At 44.5% G+C, this 6,867-nt stretch overlaps 1 long non-coding RNA gene across 1 annotated transcript; it reads right to left on the reverse strand.

Moving 5' to 3' along the window:
- Positions 1–2,574: 2,574 nt before the first annotated feature.
- On the reverse strand, positions 2,575–6,762 carry LOC144256271 (uncharacterized). Its single transcript, XR_013344049.1, has 3 exons — positions 6,675–6,762; positions 3,556–3,687; positions 2,575–2,715 (listed from the first exon to the last, which is right to left on the reverse strand). It is a non-coding gene; the product is annotated as an uncharacterized LOC144256271 (long non-coding RNA).
- Positions 6,763–6,867: the final 105 nt, after the last annotated feature.

Genomic DNA, 6,867 nt, shown 5'->3' on the forward strand with positions numbered 1-6,867 from the left:
CATGCTAGGCAAGAACTCTACCACTGAGCCACAGCCCTAGCCCTCTCTGTTTCTTGCTGCATGTTTTGAATTTTCTTAGTAAGCTATGGTTGGAGCATCTGAACTTAGTCTGCAGCCTCTCTTATTGGGTGGTGGCAGGGATAGGCTACCTGGCCCTGTCCTTGGAAGCTATCAGTGCATCAAGGTACTTTCCCACATAACACTCCAGCCCTACCTTTTGCCCCTGGCCTCCCCTTGGGCCACTCCCAATCTCAGATCAACAGATTCCAACCAGTACTGAGCCCTGGGCCCAGGTGCTGCTCCATCTAGAAAGCCCTTCCCTTCTTCACCTACAACCTGACTTCCCCCTGAAACTCAGCTATCATTTCCCCCTGGGAAGTCCTTCCTGACCTCCCCTCATCAAAATAGCCTCCAGCCACTCCCTGTGTCTGCCTTCCACAGCTCCAAACACCTGTCCCTTTGCTTGGCTCTCTGCCCTCCCACACCAGGAGCTCCTTAAGGACAGGGATGTCATCTCTGAATGCATCTATGTCATTTCTATATGACATAGACCTCCAGCCCAGGCACACCATCTGATATATAGGAGGTATTCAATAAATCTTGAACTAATGGATGAGGCCTTGGCTGGACACATGACCCAAGGGAATATGTTGAAACAAAAGTTGTGTGTAAGTGGGCTGGGGTCATGGCTCAGTGGTAGAGTGTTCGCCTAGCATTCATTAGGCACTGGGTTCAATACTCAGCACCACATAAAAATTAAATGAAGATATTGTGTCTACCTAAAATTTAAAAAAATATATTAATAATAAAAAGGTTTGTATAAGTACTCTGTGTCATCAATTCTTACAAAAGGGGACTGCTAACATAATTGAGAATGGAGCTGAATCTGCCATCACCTTTGGTATTTATTACTGCACCTGGCAAAATAACTAGATTTGTTAATGAACAAATAAGTGAAAATATGAATACGTGAATGCTACATTTTTAAAGCTGAATTCTTTTGCTGGAGGTCTATAGAAGGACTGCAAATCAAAACCATTTGAGATATGCAGAATTTAAAAAGATATCATCATAAATGTGAGAGAAGTAAGATCCCATCAGATTCAAAAGCTTTTCTTAGTTATATTTCTTAAGTATATTCTTCCTATTTTCTATTTAATATCTTAGGACCCTGTGAAAGTCAAATGAGTTCAGAATTTTGTGAAATATACATGCATAGGTTCATAAGAGCCCCCCAAAAGGCAAAATCCCATTGAGCAATCAACCTGAATAGGAGCTGCAGGCTTGATGAGAAGACAGTGAGCTACGAGATCAACCTTTCTTCAAGGTATTAAGCCCAGCTTATAAAAGGAAGCTCCACACCACAGCCAGGGTTGTCAAAAGAAAGGCTGTAGGTATCTCTAGCACCTTCGTGCAAGACCCACCAAACTCTCCAGCCATAAGTAAAACAAGTGAACTGAAAAGCGGCAGTCTGCCTCAGTGCACAGACGTCTTTCACCCCAGAAAGTTAAGAGTCAGGTAACCAACTCATAAAGTAGGTGAAGGGAGATGATAACTGGGCAGAGATGCTAACTACATCCCAATACCTAGTCTTCCCTTCTCCCTGCCTGGTGGTAACAGACCTGTGCGTATCCCTGAGGGAATGCATTTGCTATCCTCCCCTGCAGCTAAGTGCCCAAGGGCACCCTATGACTAAGTTCTAGGCAATCTGGTGGGAACAGAAGTGGCATGATAAATTTCTGGATAACAATTTCAAAGAGGAAGTTGGTTGTCTTCCACTTTCTCTCTTCCCCTATTCTGCAGGCTACCTCGTGGATGAAGATGACACTGGTGGAGTAGCAGGAGAGGTCAGGAGCTGTCTATCAATCACCAGGACAGCAGAGCAACAAGGCAAAGGAAACCCAGCCCTTGGATCAACATTCAGAGCAGAACCACTCCAAGAGAGAAATTAACTTCTAGTTTGCTTGAGCCACTGTAGTTTTGGATTTCTTTGTTATAGCACCTTAGCCTGAACCCCACATAATATGGTAACTTTGTTTCTTAAGATATTGCATGTCACTTTACCCCATAAGTAATTAAAAATTAAAAAATTAAAATATAGCAGTTAGGGGCTGGGGGGCGTAGCTCAATGGTATAGCATGTGCTCAGCATGCTCAAGGCCCTAGGTTCAATCCCCAGCACCAAAATAAAAAACAAAACAAAACAAAAAAATAACAGTAGTTATATATATTTTTGTGTTAAGAAGAATCTGTCCATATTTGATATTATATGTAATTATAATATTTTGGAAATCCTAGCTTTGGTTTTAAATTAAAATCTAGTAAGATTGATAAGTAATATTAAAATATATTATTTTTCTAATATATTAAAATATATTAGAAAAACTTAACATATTTATACACTTAATAACACATAAGAAGTGTTCAGGAAGGTAGTGTTTACTCATCCAGTAAACTTACATATCTAAAAAGAAGCTGAGGGAAGGGAAGGTGAAGCCAGGGGAGGGAGCAGGTAGGTGGACTCCATGCAGGACCCACACAGGTACATATTCCAGCTTCTATATTAAGGGATGGGTTCAAGGGAATTTATATTACTTCAAATTCATGAGCGGATGAGGACCAAGCATAAACCAAGTAGGAGGTCACATTCTTCACAGGATTATAATCAAGCAAATTCTCTGCAGTAGAGTTTAAAAATACTTCAAAACACTTGAGTCTGTAAAGAGAATAAATATTATTCAAAAATCCCTTTAAAAGTGATGACAAGGGCTGGGGCTGTAGCTCAGTGGTAGAGCACCTGCCTTGCATGTGGGCGAAGGCAGAAAGACAAGAGCGACTCATCAGAGACACAGGGGAAGCAGACCAGCACCCAGAGCTTCCACAAGAGGGTCCCAGCTGGAAGTGTGTCTGGGACGGTGACTCTGGCCATTGAGAGGAAACCCAAGGAGAGGAAGACATCTTTACAGCGTAAAGAGAAGACACTGAAGATGACAGTGAACTCAGGAGCAGCTGCAATGAAGGTGCAAAGCCGTGACCTCTGGGGAGTGACATCAGTGGAACTTGGAACTCAGTGAAAGTTAGGTGCAGGTAAGAGGAAGAGTACATTCGGGTGTTAATTGGGCACATTTTTTTTTTTTTAAACAGAACATAAACAAGTTTGTACATGTGACTGAGTTTGACATATTTTCAGAATCCTCAGGGTGGGATGTCTACAGATGTAAACCAGCCATTCAGGCTGTCTGCAGGAGTGAGAAGATGTAGGGAGAAACCAACTAGCCAGGAAGAGAGCACGGAGCAATGCTGTCCCAAACGAACAGAATGTAAGCCACAAAAAATGTCATACACATGGTTTGAAATTTTCTAATTTAAAATAAGAATAAAGAGGTGAAAGAAATTACACCAATACATTTGATACAATCCAAAATATCCAAAAAGATAGCAAGACACCTACAAAAGCTAGGGAAGATCACTCATTAAAAAAAAAACAAACTTGGTTAGGATTAAGAGACATATAGAACTAAATGACACACAAGAAAAAAAAAAACATAGTACTCACTGTTTCAGAAGATGGTCTCTGTAAACTGTCAGCTTGTACCCAAATGCTCTCTGTCACAAATGCTATGTGTTCTGCTTCAAGTATAAAGGGAGAGACAAGAAACAGGGCCCATTTGTTCAAGTAATCAATGGACTGCACAGAGGAAGAGAAACATAGAGGATTCAGTGTCACTTCAAACCACAACTGCCACTTATCTCAGCATGCCTGACATACCTGCCCCTCAGCAATTCCAGGTAAGATCTACCTAAGGTTATCTGATGCTCTTCTGCAGACATTAACCCTGTGCTTCTTGTTTAACTGTGACTGTTCAAACAGCCCCAAAGCCCTTTGAGACTCTTGACAGCTTTAAAGTCTCTGGATATTTGTTTTCACACAATTAATTCTGACCACCATTGCTTACAGATTAGCACATAGTTTTCCAAATCACATTTGAGGCACATTTAAGAATGAGGAGGTCTGGAAGAGCCTGCCTGGCTACTGCAGTCTTAAGACCTGGTCCTTCATTCCCTCGGGCACCAGGCCTGGCAACACAAGGCAGCTGTCCTTTGTGCTTGCATTACTCATACTGAAGTAAACTGTTCTTTCCCCTGAGACCTGGGAAGTGCATAATCTTTCTGAAACTCACAAAACAGTCAAACCCAGGGCTGAGGGTATAGCTCAGTGGTACAGTACTTGCCTAACAGGCATGAGGCCCTGAGTTTGAAGCCCAGTATTGCAAAAAAAATAAAATAAAACAAATACAGAGATAAGATATTTCTGGGAAAGAAACTTACCATATGCAAAAAAGCCATCAAACATGTTTCAGAGAAAATGTAAATTCAAGAGTGATTTTAATTTAGCTTTTTTTTTTTTAATATCTTTTTAGTTGTAGATGGACACGATCCTTAGTTATTTATTTTTATGTGATGCTAAGGTCCAAACCCAGTGCCTCACGCTTGTAAGGCAAGTGCTCTACCACTGAGCTACATTCTCTGCCCTAATTTAGCTTTTTTAAAAGGAGATCATAGTCAAGATTGGTCAGCAGATCAGATATGGTCCCACTGGGCCCTCCTTATCAGTGGTTCTACATCCTGGACTCAAACAAAAAAAAAAAAAAAAAAAGAAAAAGAAAAATAATTAAATCTGTACTAAACAAGAACAGACTTTTTTTGGTCATTATTAGCTAAACAATGCAGTTTAGGTAATAACAATAATATAGTAACAACCACTTACACTATATTAGGTATTATATATATTGATCTGGGGGCTGAGGATGTACTCAGGGGTAGAGTACTTGCCTAGCATGCATAAGGTCCTGGGTTCAATCCCCAATACCACCAAAAATAAATAAATCAATTAAAAGATTTGAATATAAGGAAGATTTTTTGCATAGTAGGCAAATACCACATCCCTTTATATAAGGGATTTGAGCATCTCTGGATTTTGGTGCCTTGTTTTTGGTGGGCTAATGCCTTTTTAAATTAATTTGCTGTTCTTTAGGAAGCATTTTTTAAAAAAAACTGTTTAAAAAGGGTTTTTTAGCCTACCAAAAACAAGAAACATATTGGGGTGGGGATGAAAATCCAAGGCTTCTGGGGGAAGCCTTATCACCACCACCACCACCAGCCACAAAAAGGCTCCAAACCCCAACAGAGGAGCCATATCTCAGCAAAACTAACAGTGTAAAACGGATGCACAGCATGTTACAGAATCCCTGAAAGCATCAAATCGCCCAGGGCTCAAGGGGTAGGCAAGAGCAGAAAAAATTAGTTGATTTAGTTAACAGAGGCCCAATAACATCATGAAAATGTTCTGAAGTAAAACTGCCTAAAAAATTAAAACATTTACGTCTCAAATTTCGTGTATGTTAAAAATTTTACTCTAAACTCTAAAGAATATATTTTAAATAAATCAAGTCTAGAAGCTCCTGCAATAGTAAAATCCACTCTGTAATTATTCTTCATTTTATTTTTCTCAACCAGGTTTCCTAAGGTGGCCACTGGATGCAATGAACTTCCCCCCTTGGGTCCAGGTGGTACTTGGGTGGTACTCGTTGTGTACATTCCTAGGAAGAACTGAGAGAACCCGTTCAGTGTGTATACTATATTTTTTAACTTAGGGTGTCCTTTATTTGCTACCGGTACAATTTCATTCCACACCTAAGCACAGGCACAACAGAATGTTCAACACTGAGACAAGATTTTGATTCTCTCATGGGTGTTGTGATTTTACCTACGTTTAAATAATTTTTTTAAATCTCATTTTAATGCTGAAAGTGAGCCAACTTTCCAGACGAAGAGGAAAAAGCAAAAACTAAAAGCAAAACTCTTCTCAGCGTTAGTGAAAGCGGTATTGCGATGCCCATGGCAATTTGCTTAGTAGTGCACTGTGAAGTCCACTTCCCAAAACAGCTGCCTGGAAAGAACCACCGTTCCTTGTCACAGCAAGGGCACATTTTTTACAGCAATTACACGGTAGGCCCACGCCACTGTAGGTGACTGGGCCAGCTGGACAGTGGCCACCATCCCAAGTACCAGGCCAGGAAACAAAGACCGAGCGTCGGCCGAAGCGCTGAAGATGCAGAGCGGGCTGCCGAGAAGATGCACAGTGCATGGGACATGCCCAGGCCCTGGCAGGGACAGCCTCCTGCCGCGCTCAGGTCCCCCAGAGGCCGCCCACCACGCGCGGCGCTGCGGGGAGGCCGGGGTTCCCAGGCCCGCGTGCCCCGCCCGCCAGGCTCAGCGGGGGCTCGCGCGAAGCCGAAGGCGCTTGCGGCCCCGCCCCGCGCCCCCTGCCCGCCCACTGACTCTCGCCGATGCAGAAGACGCGGCCGCCACGGCTCAGGCACACGCGCGAGCCGCCGGGCCGCGCCGCTGCGCCGCAGAAGGTGAAGGAGCAGCGTGAGGCGTGCAGCTGCCGCACCGTGGTGCGCAGGAGCGCGACAGGCCGGCGCGCCCACAGGTACAGGTGATGAGCATGGCAGGCGCCCGCGGCCCCGGAGGCTTGCCCGCCGCGCTCCGCCCCATAGGCCGGCCGGAAGAGGCGCGCTGCAAACAGGCTGCGCGGGCGGGGGAGCGCGGGCACCGGGAAGGAACACCTCGCGGGGCGAGCGAGGCCCTGGAGGCCTCTGGGACTGGTACCTGAGTGCAGTGATGCAGGGAGAAGCCCCCACGTGGGAGCTGTGCAGGAGCTCTCGAGCGTGGGGGCCACCCTGCTGGCAGCCGCAGAAGGGTGGGCGGTGCAGCGAGACTGCGCACGTGCGCTGCCAGCCCACGTGACGGGCCTACAGCCTGCGCCGCCTGCTACTGCCCGCCATCCGGCTGACGTGGAGGG

Source organism: Urocitellus parryii, chromosome 7 (assembly GCF_045843805.1).
Source record: "Urocitellus parryii isolate mUroPar1 chromosome 7, mUroPar1.hap1, whole genome shotgun sequence".
Lineage (NCBI taxonomy): Eukaryota > Metazoa > Chordata > Mammalia > Rodentia > Sciuridae > Urocitellus > Urocitellus parryii.